Source organism: Symphalangus syndactylus, chromosome 3, assembly GCF_028878055.3.
Source record: "Symphalangus syndactylus isolate Jambi chromosome 3, NHGRI_mSymSyn1-v2.1_pri, whole genome shotgun sequence".
Lineage (NCBI taxonomy): Eukaryota > Metazoa > Chordata > Mammalia > Primates > Hylobatidae > Symphalangus > Symphalangus syndactylus.
Genome location: NC_072425.2, coordinates 103,855,001 through 103,875,564, shown reverse-complemented (window position 1 = coordinate 103,875,564; position 20,564 = coordinate 103,855,001). Strand labels below are relative to the sequence as shown.

The window sequence follows — 20,564 nt, the reverse complement described above, 5'->3', positions numbered from 1 at the left end:
CTAGTAATTTACCATTTCCTAATCTTAGGATTCCAAATCCCAAATTGTATTTTACCCAGTGCAAGATACAATTTCTGCCCCTCCACTCCTTCGCTTTCTTTGATCTCCTTTGTCTGAGCAGGCAACTAAAATCTTCATGAAAACATCCGAGTGTGAGGTTAGCACTGTCTTGGATGTCAAGCAGTACAGGTTCTACAATGGCTTCAGAGTGCCTTGGATGGGTGCAAGAAAACAGACTTGCATGACCCTCCTCAAGTTCTTTTTATAACTTTCTGTGAGGTTCATTCTCTGAATCTGCAACCAAATCAAAATATTTACTATGTTCTTTAGTTTGAAAACCTGAATATCCCTTCATCATTAATAGAAATTCTAATGTTCTCACAATGGTGTAAAATTTCTTTTTTTCTTTTGTAATTTTGTAGTGCTTAATTTAATTTTCAAGGGGGCTAGGGAAAAGATTATAAACATAAAATTATGGTTTACATGAGCAGAACAGCAGGAATCATCATTATTATCACTTACCTCATATATTTATTAAGTTATTCCAGGAAAACCTAGTTAATTTACACCTTGTGCCTTTGAAACATTTGATAACTCCAAGTTGGGGAACTGGCTTAACTTTTCCTTTGGTAGAAGAGAGTTTACAGATCTAATTAAATTAGCTTTGCAGGGGGTGATTAATCTCCTTAAGGAAATAGACTGCTTTCAAACACTCCAGTAACAACTGTTTCTAATGATTAATGAAATAAATACAAAGAATTCTGGCCTACTAATTAAAGCAGATCCAGTTATGAGTCTTGGCCACAGAATATTAATCCTTGACTTACGTAAATATGTTATATATAATAGATTACAATATTTTATAATTCTGACATATCATAGTTTATACTGGTCTTCCCTAAAATTAGCCTAAGACAGTGAGGGCTTCCTTATATTTCTGTTCAACAGTTGTAGGCGCCCAAGATGCCAGCGAAATACATCTAAATAGCTTTTTGAAATGTTTATGATCTCTCCAATCCCTGTTAACCATAATATGTGATGACATAATTGGATTCATTGGAAGCCCACTTGGCTAGGACGTTGTGGTAGTTGAAACCTATTAGCACTCAAGTAGATAATCCAAATCACCATCCAACGAATATGTACAAATCATATATTGAATAGTACAATCGAATGTCTAAGGATTGGACAGGTAACCCAACATGTTTATAAGTTCTTCAATTAAGATAGAAACTCACCAAAAATAGTTTGTCCTGAAAATGTCAAGAATTCATTACGGAGCCCACAATCAAACCTCTTCATAAAGTTACTCAGGGAGAATAACAGGTTCCTTTTAGCACTCTTTCCTTTTTTTTTCCCCCCCCTTCTTTTTTTGAGGTGGGGATCTTGCTCTGTCACCCAGGCTGGAGTGCACTACAGTCTCAAACTTCTGATCTCAAGAGATCCTCTCAACAAGCTAGGACTACAGATGCACACCTCTATGCTTGGCTAATTCTTATTTTATTTTATTTTTTTGTAGAGACAGGAGTTTTACTTTGTTGTCCAGGCTGAACTCAAACTCCTGGCTTCAAGCAACCCTCCCACCTTAACCTCCCGAAGTTTAGCACTCTTCTTGAGAAATACTAACTAGAGAAAACTAAAGACAGAAGAATCCATCCAATTACAACTTATTTATAAATGTAAACAAAACAGAAAGAAAAAATTGAATATGTATTCTTTCAGTGTGCATATATTGAGTATTTACTATCCATCAGGCTCAGTTGTGAGTTCTGAGAAATATAAATATTATATTGTGCTTGCTACAACTTATAGTTTAAAAAAGGAGACAGATAAATAAAGCAACAATTACAATAAAACTTGCAAAATGCTGTAAAAGAAATAAGCAGTGGATACTACGGAGGCATAAAAACAGGCACCTAATTCCAAGCATTGGAGATTTCCCCAGGGCTAATGTCACTTGAGCTGAGCTGGAGAGGTGAGAAGTCAGCCAGGTGGGCAATGAACAAGGGAGGGCTTTCCAGAATAAGGGGATAGCATATGCAGAAGTAGAAACTAAAAGGACTTGTTAAACATTACATTAACGCTAATGTTAAGCATTAACTAGTATTCTTTGAACATTTACTTTTCACAAAGCATCTTGGTAAGCATTTTACAGGCATTTGTCTCAATTAATTCTACCATTACCATTTAAACCAGTTCTATTATTATTCCAGTTGTACTGAAAGAAACTGAGGTTTGGAGAAGTAAAATAACTTATTGAAGATTTTTCAACAGTCTGACTCTAAAGCCCCCCACCGCCACCAGACTCTAACTGCCTCCCCAGCTATGCCACGGTGGTGCTTGTCTGTCCTCTGTAGGCAATGAAAAGCCACAAAAAAAATTTTAGGTGAATCTGCTAAAAGTAAGCATAACATTTTTTTAATGTGAAAATAACTCCCTTTTTTTGGTCATTTTAAAAATCCTTTGGTTCAATACCTTGTTTATGTCCTTGTTAAATTTGGTTTCTATCTTGTTTAGAGAAGGAATCATGACTTAAGAAGGACCTATTGTGCATGTGAATCACAACCCCCATAACGAGGAGAGAAGTGAAAATGATGCTGTTTCCAATAAGCAGGGATGGGAAGTGTCATGTGTCACTCTGATATGCGATGCAGAAATCAACATGGGTTGTCACACCATGCATACAGGGTAGGATTTATCATTTATACCTACTCTCATGAAGGCAGTGTCAGATTTCTAAATCTAAATACTTTAAATTCAGAGTACTTCTCCAGCAATCTTTGCTTTTTAATTGATGGTCTTTAAAGGGCAAGATTTGCTTAGAACCATGTTTAAGAGAGAAGAGTGGAACTATAGTGATCTAAAATGATCTAATTTTCTAGAAAATTACTACTTTCTCCAAGCTGTATAAACTTTAATTAAGAAGACAAGGAGGTCTATTCTCTCTCCTTACACACATACCACATGCCAGGCTCTTGGGATACTGATAAAAGGAAGACAGTGGACTGAAAAGATTAAAATTTTTTAAAAACTTTAAATATAATTAAGATGGAATGTTTACTGCCATCTTTAAGGACCAAAAAGTAACCAACATTTGTTGCTCCTCTGGAAAGAAAATATCTTTCACTTCAAAATATGGGTAAAGTCAGCTTATAAAGTAATATGTAGAAAGAAATTAAGTCACAAGTAAGACAAAACAAAAATCAGCTCATATGAGCACAATGCATTTTTCAGCTAAATATCACCAAAATAAGCATTCCTGGGACACTTAATGCAATGCTTTGTGCATCTGTATCCAATAACATGTTCTCAACATCTCCTAAAGGGATATTTTGGTAGCTTCCACTACATATTCTCTAGAACCTGACTTTAATGGTAGCAGATTTAGAAGAACAGATTAAAAAAAAAACTGAAGGCCACTAAGGTGAGAGCAGACATCGAATAGGAAAATATCCTCCACAATTCACAGTACATAATCTATGGCCACAAAAGGTTTCTCTTTCCCCTACTTTCTATTCATGTGGTTCTCTTTCACCTGCTTTCTCTCCTTGCCCTCTTTCTCCCTAAACTTTATTTTCCCACTTGAGTTCTCCTACCAAACCAGGTCTAAAATCACTTCAAAAGGACGTATTTGAAGCAAAGCAGTTTAATGTACTTTGTCCTACATGTAAAAGCATTTGGGTAGCCTTGGTGTCAGCGTGATTTCCGCTGTCATCAAGACTGGCCCATTGAGGTTAAATGAAAATCAACTTCAACAGGAATAATTTGAAAGAGAATACCATTTTTAACAAATTCAAATATCTTCATGTGTTCCTCCCAATGTACAAATTTTGAAGAAAGCTGGGTGGCAGCTACAGCTTCATAAGTAGCCTCCTGTGATATGTTGATTCTACCACAGCAAATTGGGAAATGAGGGGAAGGATGTGTGTTTAGCACAAATGCTTATGATTATGCACACATCACTTGTGTTGAGAATGTAGCTCAGCTATATTAACTATACTAACTGATTAACTATATTTATATATATGGGATGTGGGCTGAAAAGCACTATAAAATTTATCTGCATGTGTATATGCAAGCAGAGAGAAATGCTGTATTATGTGTATAAATATCAGGTAGCATAAAATAAAATACCCCTGTAGTTGTTTGTTTAGGGACACATTTGGATTGAGTGAGCATTATAACAATCATTTCTTTCAGAGCCACAAAAACATCACACTTTTTAGTTTTAATAAAGTCTAGTTTTTGGCAGTTCTTTTATCACACCTGTCATCTCCTAAGCTTTGCTTAGCCAAAGCACTCAGACTTGAATTTTTGAAATTGTCAATATAGGCCTTCTAATCTTTAAGTCTTAAATTATCTAAGCAGATTAACTACCATTATTCTATGCTTACAGGACTCCAGGGTAAAAGACAGCAGAGAAAATACAACTTTTTTTTTTTTTTTTTAGGCAATTAAGTCCCTGTGGAGGTTGTGTTTGGGGCATGTATTTGGAATATGGTCCAATGTGTTTATGTAAATACCAAATAGACATGGTGAGTACATTAACTCCAGTATCTAGATTTATAAGACAGCTCTAAGAAGCTTAATTGTCCCACTTTTAAATTATAAGTTATTCTTAGTTCATATTGGCAATTCTCCAGTTTGCAAGCAATGAATGTCCTGAAGCCAAGGGAGATACCTTGACGGAAAAAAATAAATAAAAAGAAAAAAAGGAAGCTCATTTTCACAGCAGCGCCTGTCTCTGTGGTGACCCGATTTCTGCTATGATCTCCTTTCTGAGATCAAAGCAGGATTAATGTGATTCTTTACTGTTTGCATTGCACATCTCAAAGCTCTGGAGACTTAAGAAATAAGTACAAATGCAGCCCTTGAACAGAGGGGAAACTGAACTTGAGTGGGGTGGGTTAATAGCACGAGGGACAGCTAACTATGAAAAGTTATTTGGGATTTGGAAGGCAATACAGAATTCAGAGTACTTTGTAAGCACTGTTGCTTTCTCTTTTCTCATTTTCTGGGGCAGGCTTTCGGTTGGTTGATGAGGCCAGCACTGAATGTCATCTTATTAATAGTCTCCATAATGACCTTTTAGCTCATTTGGAATGTTTTGCAGCTGCTAGTATGCATGAAAAGGAAAGGGAACCCTGCTGCATGTTTTCACAAGAAAGCACTTTCACGTTGCTACAACCAGGCATTTATAAGGAGGATTTAAAAGAGGAGGAAATCTTTTAAAATATCAAAATGTTAAGCTTTTGTGTTTCCACTGTATGTTACATTCCTGGATACTGGAACCCCTAAAGGGTGAGTGTTTCGGCAGCCTTTCAGAATTGCGTGCTCTTTTGTTGAAGAAAAGGCAAGTCCCATATTCCTGGGATCTCAGAAGGTGCAAAGAAAATCGCTTTTATTTTTAATGCTTAGTGTACACACTACTTGGGAAAGGAGAAGCTCCCCTCCACCAAAAACGTGACTGTGATTTTACCTGCATTACCAAGAAGAGGGCGCGCCACAGTGTAGCCCAATTTGCAATTTTATTTGGACTCAGTACTCTATGGGAGAACAGGATCGCGGGGCTGGGGGTGAAGGTTTTCTCAGCCTGGAATGTGACCCCACGGTTTCCACTCTCGGCTTATACAATTCCACCCAAAGCTCAACTTTTCCACAACTCTGCAAGCCTAGCCACACAAAGACACCCATACAACAAGAAGTCCCAACACCTGCAGCCCATTCAACCAGCTGAGCCCTGCTTTTTCACAGGGTACAGAATTTCTCGGACAACTTCCTCATGTTCGCTCTTCCAAGATCTTTTAGGTTAGCACTCGTCCTGTCTTTTCTTTCACCATTTCCTCCCCCTTCCTCTCCTGCCCTGGCTGGAGGCCACACTCTAAACCTGCCCTCGCTACTCGGCCAAAGCCCAGGAGGTGACCTGAGATGAAGGTAGTGCAGAGTAGACCAGGGAGAGAGGTCTCTACACGACCGCACGCCAGGGGACCGGGGGTCCTTGCTGCGTAACCCCTGCCTTGGCACCCAAGGAAATTCCACCTACTTTTTCTTAACGTCCCTTATACCAGTCCCGCGTGGAGCCGGAGGATGCGGGGAGCTTGGAGTCAGGCTCCTTCTAGGGAGTTCGGAAGGGGGTCCCACGTGCTGGAGCGCCGCCAGCCGCGACCCAGCACCTACACCTTCGCCTCTGTGGTCCTGGCGGCGCCGGACTCCCACTGCCCACCCCAAGCTCCTACCTGAAGGGGAAATTCATCCGAAGAACCTTGTGAGTTGCCTCAACTGGAAAAGGAGTTGGGTGGTGAAGCTTTTGGTCCAGAACACAATTCCCAGGGCCAAGAATAAAGGAGACAGAATCTCAGTACCTAAATACTCTATGCTCGCCCCCTAACTGTTTTCACCACAACAAACAAGCAAATTGGACTTTCTTGGGCCGTTTCCTTGCATTATTTAGCTTCATCTGAGGGTGTCAACTGTTTTCTCATTATTATGCTGAATTTCTTAACAAGGAAATTTTCAGCTGAACTACGATTGTTTGGAATCCATAACAAGGATTGTTCGGAATCTGTAACTAGGAATTGTGGCTGCCTAGAAGAAGTCGCCTGAACATTCTATTGGAAAAGTTCAGAACATCAATAACAACTCACCATCTGCCTTTCTCTTTCTAATTTTATACTATTATTGTCTGTGCAGCCCTGGTTTGCCCAGCGGCGTCCTATCACGCGGAAACAGTCATGTAGCTAAAATCATAGTAGTGAGGGACCCATGATTCGTTTAAAAAATGTGAAGTTTTAAAATGTCGGATTTTTTTTAAAGCTTAAACTACTATCTGAAATCTCGAATACAATTAGTCGTTGCGTCTTAAAGGCCTTTATATCACTGAAAATTTCCTAACAGCCTGTATAACTTTGAAACAAAACGTTAGTGTTATAATTCAATAAAAGTTATTTAATTATTAAAACACAGTGAGGGCCCCATAAGTTTTATAGCTTCTGTCAAGACATTGCTAACGTGTGTGTCTATGTGTATATGTGTATATATATATATGTACACACACACACACACACACACATATATACATATATATATATATGTCAAGAGAGAAGCAAACCCAGATTTTAGGGTTGGATCTTTATTAATATGTAATATCTATGAGGTATCCAAGTCCAGAAATCAACTCACCAGTTCTGTACAGGATTCTGTATGGAGATCAAATCTAGGATTTCTAAAGTTAAGAATTCAAGCCTTGAAAATGGATTAGATTAGATCTATCTGAGCTTATTTTAAAAAGAAAGAGAGGGAGGGAGAGAGAGAGACAGGGAGAGAAAAGAGAGAGAGAGAGACAGACGGAATATACATATACATATTATATATATATATAGAGAGAGAGAGAGAGAGAGAGAAATAGAGCGTGTGTGTTACAGGCTGTTTTTTTAAGATCTCATTTCTAAATGTCCTGTTTTGGATGTGATCCCTTGAGTTCAATACATGATCTTTTTCAACTTGCAAAGAATCTAAGTTTTGAGGAAGGGAAGCACAGGCTTCAGCCTCTATTTCATATTTTTAAGGTCACAGCATACCAACTCTTGTATTTCCTAACTTAGAAACAAAACTTAAAGGTAAATTTGGAAAATTAACTTAAAAGAGACACATAATAGAGGATAACTTATCTATATGTATCTGTATATCTATATATCTTTACAGAGATGAATGTTTTTAAATTAGTAAAGACGTAAGGGTAATTAAATTATTTAGTATCCTGAAATACATAACACGAGAGGAGGGCCTTAAAAATTATTCCATCTAGCAATACTTGTATATACACAACTAGTAAGAAGTCCATAACTATCAATAGCCAGCAGTGCTTGCAAATTATATTGAATTGAAACGCTACTGAAAGAGTTTATCTTTCATTGTAGTTTGGAATTGTGTGAAGGTATGTTATGTACGTGATCTATGTATATATAATTCTTATACTTTATATATATTTAGACATGCACTTCTTTTTAAATGTTTATGTGGTTAGTCACTTTAAGAGCATCAAAATAAATTGTGCGTTGGCTTACACTATCTCCCAGATATTCACAAACACTGATGAACAAAAATCTTTATATCGGAAATGAAGAGCCACCCATTTAAAGAAAAGAATGGAAAGGGGAACTCGATTTATTCTCATTTGTTTATCGCTAGATTCCCCCCACCCCCACCCCCCTGCAAATTCATTTGAATAGCTTTCAAGCCGGAAAATGGAAATGTGTCTCCTGCCCTCTATTTCAGCGGCAGCAGCAGCATCCTGGCAACAGCGCAATTTTCTATCATCAAGGATAAATGGCATCGAACAGAACATTCTGATAAAAAAAAAAAAAAGAAGAAAGAAAAAGAAAGAAAGAAAGAAAAAAAGCTTCAGCCCAAGGAGCCCATGATTGCTGGCCTTCCTGTCTGTCATCCCTTTACAAAATCCTCTCCGCAAACCTGAGCGGCATGCTGTCAGAGCTAATAACGTCTTCTGAAGGGGCTGGGGGGCGGGGGGAGCACAGTCTTCCCTGCACAATGTTCCCATTTATTAAATCGAGTGCTTATTTTAAAATTGCAAATATCTTTGTTTGGTTCGCTGAAAATTAAAACCAAGATGTAGGAAGCTACATGATGCGACAATTATTCGTGTCATATCAGAGAATCAAACCCCTATCTCTCCCTTCTCCTCGTTAAGGTTGGATGAGCTTCGGAAAGAGGGAGTTAGGGGGTATCCTAGACAGGAGGTTTCTGGTGGAAAAATACAAATCGGTTAGCCCTACAGGTAAGCTGAGAGTAATTGAAAGCCGGAGCAGCGATGCCTGTTTCTACCAGGAAGAAAGAGCTAACTGTGATTCCAGGAGCTCGTGTGGGCGCGGTCCTCGCCGCGACGCCGCGCGCGGGTCAGGCTCAACTGCGAACCTTGCCACCGAGCTTTCCCGCGGGAGGCTTCGAACATAACGGTGCCTATTTCTCGCCTACTGAGATTTCTTTCCAGAAAAGGACATTCTCCTGCTCCGAGGAGATGGATCCCTGAGGTCCCCATGCCCGCACAGGGGGTCCTGGAGGAGTTTAGAGGACACTCCTGGGGCCCTTCCTTGTGTAGTACGCTTCTTCCCGAGGTGGGGGCTGAGAATCGAAGAGCAGCGCCCCCCAAACTGGGATTGGGGGTGGTCGAGGGGCTACAGATACCCGCATTGGGCTTCTTAGCGGCCTAGGCTTATGCCTGGAGGTAGGGGGGATTGGGTTTGGCCGGCGACTAGCTTTAGTGCCCGTCGAGTTCCTGGGACACCCAAGTTCAGCACTTCGGCATGAAACCGAAACGGCCAGGGAGGGGCGGAGTGGGCCGAGGCTGAGGGAGCGGCGGTGTTGACGCCCTCTTCCCACTCAGGATCGATCGATTGGTAGGGAATTTTTTATCTTTGGGAAGCAGAGGTGAGGAAGCGGACCTAAAATGAGGGGGAAATTCTAATTTATTATCCTGTATAGGAGGTCAAAAGAAAAAAAAAATGATGGCGAGGAATGCAGAGGGCCCTAAATGGACCCTAAGATGAAGTAGGGGCGGTGGCTGGAGAGCTGGGACTGGGAGGTGGGGCTGGGGGAGAGGGGTAAGCAGCTTGCTTTGGTGAGGAGCTCCCGTGCTGAGAACAGTGGGAGGAGGGAATGATGGGGAAACCTTTGTTTAATGAGGAAACCTAATTATTGCGCATCTGGAAGTCTTAGTCCCTACTACCAGAGGAAGGCGGGTACCTGAGGGATGCAGTGCGCATGCCCGAGCCGTCGGATTTGCATGATAAGGCGCGCACGTGAGCCAACTCCGGCGCAGCCCAGGCTGTGCCGCCGCCGCCAATGGAATCTCGCTCCTACTGCGCCTCCAGGTCACATTGACATCTCGGTTTCCCCACAATAGGCCTTTAAAACCCACTTTAAAAATAAAAAAGAGTGTTTTAGTATTGATTCTCGCCTAGACACGGAAGATTTCTCTAGGAAATTGACACGGTTTAGAACTACAACTACATTACTACAAGCAAGGGTTAAAGTATTCAGAATTTATGAAAAAGTTAGAAGGCCGGAGAGAGGGGGCTGTTTAAAGAGCTCTGGCGGGAAGTCAAGGAATCCTGGGACGGCTGCCTTCGGAGCCCTGAGGCTAGGGCCAAAGCTGAATCTCTCTGAGCCTTACCTGTCACATGAAAATCACACCTACTTCATTAACCAAAGGAGCCTCAAAAGCAGAAACATTATCTGTGCAGGCCTGGCTTGAGAAAGCAACCCAAACTGAGAAAGCAACCCAAACCCACCCTTTCTCCACCTCATCCCCAGCCACAGGTGGTGGCCAGGGAGATGGAAACTAGAACACCTGTGTTCCATCTCTCTCCCTTTCCCAGACACCAAAGTGGTCTGTGGGGTGAGGGCCATGTGTTAGCTCCCTCCTCTGTGAAATGCTGCTAATTTTAGAAAGGCAGAAAAGAGAAACGTAGAGAAGTGGCATGAATCACCACCATGGCTAGGCCTCTTGTCTCCACCCATGCTCTGAGGCTGGAAAGATGAGATTCTCTGGGGCTATAGAAAGGGTGGGCCAGCTGGGAACTATTACCCATCCTGCCCCTTCTGCACACCAAGGCTGCTCCCTCCCCTTCCTGAAGCACCATTCTGACCATTACCAACCAACTACCTTGTATTCTTCTCACTATATATTCCTGCCACAATTGCTGTCTACACATGGGCCTCCAGCGTCCCTAAGAGTGCTCATACCCTGTGACAAGGAAACCATTTGTTCTTACTGAAATAAAACACGTGGGGATTGTCATTTGCAGTTCCTCTCCCCTTTTGTGTAATTCACAAGTCTCTGATGTAGGATTAGGCTTCAAATGCATTTGGTCAAATACATACATTTTAGTACTCAGCTTAAACAATGTCTTGCTTAAAAGCACTATAGCAATACCTCAGTTTGTCTCCAGGTCTTTGTCACCCTCCAGGCCTATGATTATAACATGGCTTTTTGTTTCTTTTTTGAGAATGTGAACCACAGCCCCACCCCAGCCCTCCAAAATGCAAGACACTAAAAAGCGACCTCAGGGTCTTACCTGCTCATCTAAAATCAATATTATTTGACCAATGGGTATTATGTCACATATCGTGTAAGCATATAGCTTCCAATAGCCATGTCTATTTTCAAATAAGGAGATACCTACCGAACCTTCAGAAATATCAGCTGGTAGTTTCTGTATAGAACAACAAACTTTCTCGCAATAGTGTTTTGGGATTGTCTTTGAAAAAGGTAAGCTTTCTCTAAACTGGCCCAATAAAATCAAAAGAGTGTTGGCTTCAATCATATAAGGCTGCAAAATGAGATAGCCATATTGTCTAAAATACTTCTGGAACACTTTGGATTTTAGAATACTTTTTCTTATAATAGACTTCTCTTTGTGCTTTAAGGAATAGGATAATAATGGTGTGTTTGAAAGGAAATATAGACCATAAAAAAGGTCCATTAGCCAATCAATAATTGTCACAATCCTCAATTAAAGCAAAATTATCTTTCCTTGTCCTATAAGTGGCTGGAATAAACGAAGAAATTTTTCTTCTTGAGCATTTTAGGTAAAATTGAATGAACATAAGTCTCAAATTCATGTCCTGGTCTCTTTCTAAGGCAGGTTTCAGATCATCCATAAGGCTAACTTTGATGACAACTCTCTGTCATCTCTGAAGAAGAAAAGATCAGCAGGCTGGGGGGTCTAGAGAGGGACACTGCAGTGTGGGCTCTGGACCAGAAACCCATCATTGGCCACAACTTCAGGCTCTGGAGCTGCTGTTCACAGGCATCTTCAGCTCCCACCTAGACTGCCCTGCAAAGTCTCTTTGTCTCACATTTGTGCTGACCTCCCATTGGCTCCTTCTCATTCCCCACTGTCATGGCTGGCCGTTAGCACCCTATACCAGCAAGGCTAGTTGATTTAAAAACTATATATATATTCACGCACTGAGCTGGGAGCATTTCCTTCCCATGTAGCAAGCCCCTCTGATTTAAGACTGGTCAAATTAATAGGAAACAGCAAAGGAGGTTAAAGAGGGAAATTATTGAGGACAATGACTGCAGACATGCAGTCTACAGTGCAGAGGCTGCCTTTTCCTGAGGATTCAGAGCTGTGCCCACAAATCAGATGGGCGGAACAATCCCCCATCCCACCCCCCATGTTTGGGGTCATTAGGATTGGAGGTAGCTTCAGGGGATTCCCTTTCCTCTAGCATGGGTCAGCCAGGAGGCAAGAAGGAGGCTAGGAGGCTGGGGACCCTCATCAGTCCCACTGAGCCTCCAGGAGGTATCTTTTCCATCTGCCCCTACCTGCTCCCCCAGTGGGTCCCGCATGCCCAGCCCCCACACCCCCGCCTTGCGGGAGTTATTTTAAGGACACTAAATGCGCTCCAGGAAGCTTTCCTCTCTCTCTCTCTCTCTCCCTCTCTCTCTCTGTCTCTCTTCCTCTCCCACTCTCTCCCTCTCTCTCCTGGGAGCTAACCCAAGCCTGTGCACCGGAGGGCAGCTGACAGCTGAGCGTGGCGGCGGCGGTGTTGGGGGTGGGGAGGTGGCGGTTGTTCCAAGCGCAGGATTCTGGAGTCCACCGGCGATTGAGCAGGTAGCAAGCAGAGCTAGCTGCACGTTGCCCCGGCCGGCGTTTTCAAACAACTTGAATTACAGGCTACATCTTGAATATGAATTAGCCTTCCGCACTGGTGTGACTTCGCTTTGAAACTCAACTTGTCAAGTACGGTTTTAATTAAACATCTTCCGGCCTCGAAAGATTACATGTTTTGTAAAATATGTTCTAGCATGAAATTTCCTTCCACGATCTGAAATTAGTTTTTTTGTAAATGTTTTCATAAAAAAGAAATACGAGGTGTGTGTGTGTGTGTGTGTGTGTGTGTGTGTGTGTGTGTGTTTGTATGAGAGAGAGAGAGAAAGAGAGAAGGGGGGGAATGAAGTAGTTTATATTCACTGCCTTGCTTTAAAACGTCCTACCAGCTGGACCTGGAGCCTGACAGGTCCCGGGTCCCAGGTCCCAGGCAGCCCCGGCCGGGGCAGGGACAAGACCGCGCGCCCAGGACAAGTAAGTAACTCAAACCCGCCCCGGCAAGCGCGGCCCAAGCTGCTTTTGCAGTTGGGGACAATTGAGCGGACACACAAGTTAATCCAGCACTGATTTGTTTCGGATCCACCTGCAGGACGCCTGATGCCTCTCCCTTGGCTGCTGCAGCCGACACCTGCCTCCCTCCCCATCCCAGACTGCTCTGCTTGTCCCATGAAAGCAGAGAAAAGAAACCACAGGGTGCAGAACGGACCTCAGTAGTATTCAAGACAACACTTCACCGTGAAATGTAAAGTTCTCCTTTAAGAATTCCTGCCTAATATTGAGAACAACAGCCATGTCAATTGATAGCCGTTCTAACAGACAGTCCGAACTGCTCCAAACCAATCTAAAAGCTTGCCTTGATGGAGAAGGGGCCTCTGGGGCCTCTCTATCACCTGCCTGGGGGCCTCTATTTCCCAAGTAGCCCTCAAAGAAAAAAGACCCTATGCTCCTGCGTAGGGGTAGGAAAAGTGCCTGCCATCATGGGTCTTTCTATTCAATACAGAATTAAAGTTGGGTCCCTGTGGAATTCTCTTCCTAACTACTCTCTGAGGAACCAACCAATTCTGACGGGATTTGCTGGATTCGAGTAAAACTTGGCGCACATGGGGTGGGGTGTGATGGGGAGCAGGAGGGAGGGGGGCGCATCTCCTTTCTTCCAGATAATTGGGACCCAGCAAAGAAGGAGGGGTGGAGTGGTAGGGAGAGTTATTTGCCGTCCTCAACTGAAATAGGCAAAACCAATAACGCACCTCGCTTTTCGCCCTGTTTACTCCATCCCCATTCAGTGATTGGCAAAGCAGGCCCTGAAGGCAAAGGCAATAATTGCTCCGCGCTCTCCTTACTAGGGAAATGTGTAGGCATTTGAAGTGTACTAAAAATAAACGAAGGAGCGAGAAAATGAAAAGGGGACAGAGTGACAATTTGCGGCAATTAAAGCGTCTGCGCGCTGTTGCCGGAGGAACAGGGACCCACAGCGGTTTTTGTTTTCCCAGGCTTGATGATGTGACTAACTCGTTAGAGAATTTGCGTCCTAGGTTGTGTGTGTGTGTGTGTGTGTGTGTATACTTGTGTGTGTGTGCGCGTGCGTGTGCATTCAGCAACCCAGAAGCCTACAGCAATGGCCGGATCCGTGGGGGAGGAGACAGCCTAGAACCCTAAAAACCCCTTTGGCCTCGAGAAGACCCCGGTCCAGCTCTCTGCCCTAACCCCTAAGCCCCTCTCAAGTGAGAGCCTCTCAGTTAGCACTCAGTTGCCACGTCTTGCAGGAACTTTGGAGCAAGTTTTCAGCTCCCAGGTGTCTAACCTTTAAAAGGAAAAGCATAATAATACTAACTTTTGTTTCACGACCACGCGAAACGCAAAGGATGTGGAGTGGGGAGGGGAGGGAAAAAAAGGGGCGGCCAGCCAAATCAAAGCTTGGGAGACATTTTGACAGAGCGCTTGAAATAATGCTCTTAATTTTTGGAAGGTTGTCAAGAAGGGGGTGGGGGGCACGTGGGAGAACCACAACTTTCTCCTGTCTGTCACTCAAGCGGCCAGAGAGGGCTCCAACCTCCAGCTCCCGCGGCAACACACAGTGGGAAATTGCTTCAAGATACAGTAGGGCTCTATTCTTTCTCTACCCCCCTCCCCGCCCCGCCTTTCCCGAGCAGTGAACTTCACAGAGAGGGTAGTAAGGGAGGGTAATCCTGGGTGTCAAAAATCTGTGCATAGCCTGAGATCAGAAGAGTTAACCCCAGGCCCTATATCCAGCCTAGCGGCCAAACTGGCACCCCGTGCTGATCAGCCCCCGCATCCCCATATCTACCTCCCCAGTCGGGGGTGGTGAGGTTTGGGGGAGGGGGGTGACACTACCATATGCATCCACCACCTAAGTCCAGCCCAGGCTGGCTTCAATGAAAGCTGGCAAATCCGGAGAATCTCGCAGAAATTTTCTTCGACCCTAATTCAATTTTAAAGCGGATTTTTACTATTAAAAACGCTGCCGAGCAACACATTGAATTAATCTGACTGTACGGTTTTAATTACAGTGAGGGTTTCTCTACAAATCTGTACAAGACAGTGGCTGGCTCTCGGAGGATCTCTGCCTCCTGAATTCCATTATCGGGCCCCTGATTCCCCGCAGACGGCAGCGCGTGGGAGCCAGCTGCGGTGCGAGCGTTCAGTCGCCCTCTGCTTCTGCCGGGCCTCCCGGCTCCTGTCCCTCCTCCCCTCCTTCATCCCAGCCCCATGGAGAGCCCAGGATTCCTGCCTGTCATTTGAGACTGCTGAACTGATATCCTAAAACGCTACCCTTGCTTTTTAAACTCTTGGGCCCCAGACTTTTGAGCCCCCTGAGCATCGTTCTTAAAGTGGCTCGTTCTGTCTGGGGAGGGTGACCTCTTGTGTAGTGTTTTTTGAAGGGTTCTCCTGCTTCGACTTAGCAGCTGTTAGAGTGGGCAGCGTGATGCCCAGGCTGTTTGAGGGGAAAGCAGGTTAGGAAATGGGGAGGAGAAAGGGGTAGAAGACTAGTGGATGAAGAGCTTGGTTTGGGGGAGTCTAGGCCCCCCACCTCCAGCCCTACCCCCACCCCCATCTCCACCTCCTGGCCCTAGAGAAATATACATGGCGTCGATCTGCAGGTAACAGGGCTGCTTTTATCAGCTCTCATTTTGTTCATTTGTTGTGCAATTAGCATTGTACGGCAATGGTACCTAGCAAACAGGACCAGGTAGAAAACTTGAACACAAAAGGAAGCTGACTCATACTCATACTCTTTTGTCCACTCTCTTATATTCTTTCTCTAACTCTCTTTCTTTCTACGTCCCCTGGTTTTGTCCCATTCTCTCCTTCCCTCCTCACAAAGTATGTGCGAGTAAAGACGGCGAATCCAAATATGAACCAGCAAAATGGATGCAACCTCTCAATGTGTACTGAAAGAATTGGAGGCTTTGAGCTCTGTGGGGGAAGGGCCCCACTCCACAGAGTGCAAGGGATGAGGAGCATTTTGGCTCTCTGCACAAAATTTGTAAAACCTACCAGGAAAAAAATAAAAAAGGAATTATTCCATTCCCAGGGTAGTGGGAAGGGGGCTGTCTTTCTCCTAGATGTGTGTGTGTGTGTGTGTCTGTGTGTTTTAAAGGGGTCTCTTTTCTGAACAAGAAAAAAGAGAAAGAAAAGAGAGAGAGAATGAATGGGCACAGTTGGGAGAATGGAATGTGAAAAAACAAAAACAATCTTAGCTTCTAAGGGCATTCAAATCTGTTGCTCTCTAAAAAAGTTTTGCTAAAAAACTAATAAATTACATTTCCATTTATTGGGATGTTCCCAAATAAAGGTAAGGAGTATTTATGAACAGCTATGAGTATAAAAGTCACCAGTTCATATATATCACAAGAGTAGTCAGATACAGAACAAACTCACCCTCTCTCATGAAAAACGGTTTTCATTTATTTTTCTGTTACAACAAGAGGACCAACATGATAGCAAGGGGATGTTTTCATCCCAGGTTTTCCTGAAGAGTTGTCCCAAGCAGGGTTCTCCTTTAATGTTAGGCATTTTCTGTGACCTTGTTATTGTTAATGCTGATGAAGGGATGAAGGAATTAAACAGAAGATGCTTGGAGGCATTTAGGAAGACAGCTATATTAACTCCTTATTATGCCTAAAAATAGTCTACTGTTTCCTGTTGATACTTGTTCCCTACCACTATAGGGCTGTATTTATCCTCCAATGGTCAGGGGTCCCTGCTTTCCAAAAACTGGCTTGCTTAAAGCTGACTTCTAACACCCTCTCCCTTCTCCCTTTGCCCTGATATATTTCCCATCAGGGCAAATATGGAGAGCTCAACCTTAGCATAGCCTACAGATTGAAAAGACAGACATCAGCATTTAACTTGTTTTATTCTAAGTGTTTAAACATTGTTGAGTCCTTTTTTTCCTGGGCTTAGAGAAAGAGGAGTGTTTTTGTATTAGGAGTGGGGTCCTATGCTTGTTAAAAGAGAAAAAAGAGAGAGGATTTGAGGGGCGAGGGCAGACAAGCAGGCCGACTTCTGTATACAATCCTAAAATTAGGGAAGGCAGAAACATGTGCTGTTTTTCCCCTGAATCAATTCTGGGCCCAGCACATCAGCTCCCTCTATTAAGAAAGGCTTGGGTGCTCACACACTTGGGAATGGAGTCATGGAGAAGGCAAATGATGTTTAGTTTGAGGAGCTGGTTAGCTTTGTTTTCATAACTCCACTGGACTCCAGGTTTGAAAATGCCTGGAGCAGGAGCCTGTAGGTTGGGACATGCATAGTTAACATTCTCCAAACTGGACAGTCTTGAAAAACTCTGTGAAGCCCCCTGTGGGAGCCAGTGTCATGTCAGAGTTTCCTAGCTGGCTATTCCTGGGACCCATGACTAGAGAAATGAGGAAAATGTTATCCCCAAACTTAAGTGAGACTCTTTCTAAACACGGGGTAAATTGAGGCCACTTTTTAACTGGATTTGGGGGAGTCTAAGAGAGAAGGGTGTTAATATGGACAATACAGCTTATCACCACAGACAAGAACACCAAACTCACTGTTTCCTTGTGTAGACTGATACTTTTGCAACTCCTGACGGTGCCATCACTGGCAAGAGGCAGCTCCCATGTGCCCCAGAGCTTTCACCATTGTGTGTGTGTTGGGGGAGGGGAGAAAGTTGTGCGGGTTACCAGGATATCAGGCACTCTTTCCTTACATACATACACAAACATAGTTTTACACTATATTGAATGAGGAAAAGACTAGCAAGTTTTTTTTTTTCCACCAATGTCTCCCGTTGAGAAGAGGCTATGTAAGTCAATACTGAGTTATTTCTTTGAATTCAAAGGCGATTTATCCCGGTCTAATTTCTTTAGAATTAAAGTGATAACTGAGCCCAACTTAGCAACCAAACCCATCCAGGTCCTGCCTGGTTTGAATGTACTTCTACATCCCATGAGGCTGCAAAACCACTTTGGGCACCCCAAAGCATTTCCAGGCCTACATGCGTGAGCAAACACCGGTCCAGACCAGGAACAGCAGGAGATTCTTTGACCCAAGCGCCCATTCCTCCAACAGTGGCCTCCGGCGGACCCGGGAGGTCTTGTGTTGGCAATACACAAGCATTTCTCTCTAAATAACATTGACACTCGCAATACAAATTCCAACATCTCAACACCCTAAAAAGCAAAAAGCAGCTTAGGCCTCAAATCCTGCCTAGTGAATATGACCCTCACTTACTACAAGCCCTAAAAGAGCCTTAGGCCTCCTACTCCAGATTGCAGGGTTTACTTTTATTTTGAATGATAAAGACTTCCAGGGCCTTGCCCGCCCTCCTCCTCCCTCCCGCAAGGGTTGGCCCGCGTTCCCTAGCGGGCGAGACAAAGAAGCAGGAGCCAGGACCCGGCTGGCGCCTAACCCGGCGCCGGGGCCTTGAGCCCCTGAGGTGTGCGCCTTCCTGCAAGGCCCCAAAGAACCCGAGTTTTTGCCCCTTGCTGAAGGGTTGGAAGTGCGGGCTGGACTAGTGCAAACGAGAGTGACTCCAACCGCCTTACTTCAGCTCATTACCGTCACCCATGAAACAGGAATGAAGGACTGGGAAGCCAATCTGCCGCCGTTCAATAGGAGAGAAATGATTGTCAGAAGAGGCCCTGCGATAAATAGCCTCTGAGCTGCGAAATCTATGCGCCGTGGCCGGTGGCAGAGGCCACACCTGGTAGCCACTCGTGGCGCGCCACCTTGGCATGTTGTGTGCAGGTCACACTATCTCCACTTTTCCATTCTCGATACTGGCAGGAAAGTCTGATAGGCCTGAAGTTTAGATTCCATCCCGCAAGCGCAGAGATATCACACCAAGTGGGACCCCTCGCTCGTTCCACTTTCCAGCCCCTGACTGTCTCTGAGCCCAGACTGGGTCGCCCAGCAGGTTTCAGCAGGACCTTTACCATGCGCCACAACTACCACCTCAGTGCAGCTGCTTCACTGGAACAGAGTGCAAGGATTTTAGCCACTAACTATTAGGGGAAGGTTGAGAGCCCTGAGGCTACAACCCGGACAATCCCAGCCTTCCCGGCTTCCTCAGCAATCAAACAAATGAGAGAAAAAAAATCCCCTTGCAAGTAGAGGCTGCTGCACTCTGGATACAGTGCTCAATTGCAGGGACCTTCCGAGGCCCTGCCACGACATACTCTTCTTGGGGTACAGCCAGAGTTGCAGGAAGCTGGCGAGGAAAGCGGTGCACCTGCGAGTATAAAGCGAAAAACATAGACAAGCACAGGGTGGGGGTGTAGGGGGTGAAACGCCTTCACGGTGTTAACAACAAGCTGCAGGGTATAAAGCAATAAAACTGCCACGTCTACCTGCTGGTATTGAGGACATTACAAACAGTCTCGGCGCGCAGCCCGCGTGTACCGAGAGCGCACTAGGTTGGGAGTGGGAAGGAGAGGTGGGAAATCTTCTTTTCCTGACATTCCCTTCTGTCCCCCACCCCCTACATTTCCCCCTTACTTAGCCCACCTTTCTTTTTCCATGAAGCTTTTTTGTTGTTGTTTTAATTCATTGCCGATTTGTAAACGTGTAGATCGGGTTACTGGTTCGAGTGTTAAAGTGCACCTCTTGTTAAAAGGTGGGGAACAGGGCACACCACTTAAAAATGAATTCAGAGTTACTGAACCGGCTCCCCAGACTCAAGAACTTAAGCGCAATGGGCTAGGAAAAGGAGGGGGAGAGGAGCGCAAACGCCGCTGACCTGGGAACTCGGAGGAAACTCGCGGGCAGCGAGCTTCAGGTCTTCTGATACATTGAAGGAAAGAAAGAAAGACAGAAAAAGAAAAAAGCAAACTGTCCTGGAGATAGCTAGATACCCAGGGCTGAGAGCTGGGAAAATCAATTAGCATAAGCCGCTGCCCGCGGGCTTCGCGCAATGTAAAAATAAAGTCCAAGCTGCTCCATCTGCAGCCACCCTTTTGTGGAGTTAAAGGGGCAAGAGGCACCTTTTCTCTATTTCTCAGTTTCCTTCGGTCCTGTAACTTATGGAGTCCAGGAGAAGTAGGATATAAAGAAGTCCTCAGTAGTTTTCCCAAAGGGAGACACAGTCTCCTTCCCGCAACCTCCAGACACGGCAGTACAGGGTTGTTAGATATTAGATAGTACGTTTCTCCGTGTGGGCAAAGGCTTGCGGCTTAGGTCTCTAAGCAGACCGAAAGTCGGGGTCCAGACTGAGAGGATCTTCAGGTCTCGTCCGCCCAATCTCAATCCTCTGAAAGCGCGGGCTGCCGGCGACCTCCTGCAGTCCCGGGACCCGGAACCCGGGACCCTGGACGCCGGCGCGGGCGGGCCTGCCCTCCTCTGTGCCTGGCCCCCAGTCCGGCCCTCCTACCTGTTGACCAGGCCTGAACCACGCGCTGGGGCTCCGCTGTCTCTGCTTGGCTGCCTGAACCTGCG

The 20,564-nt window shown here is 44.5% G+C and overlaps 1 long non-coding RNA gene across 1 annotated transcript in view; it reads right to left on the bottom strand.

Moving 5' to 3' along the window:
- The window catches only part of LOC134735990 (uncharacterized), a 49,717-nt gene extending 29,476 nt beyond the window's left edge, over positions 1-20,241 (bottom strand). Inside the window, exon 1 of the long non-coding RNA XR_010119599.1 lies at positions 19,870-20,241. This is a non-coding gene — a long non-coding RNA (uncharacterized lncRNA). The remainder of the gene's footprint in view (positions 1-19,869) is intronic.
- Between the last annotated feature and the right edge of the window lie 323 nt (positions 20,242-20,564).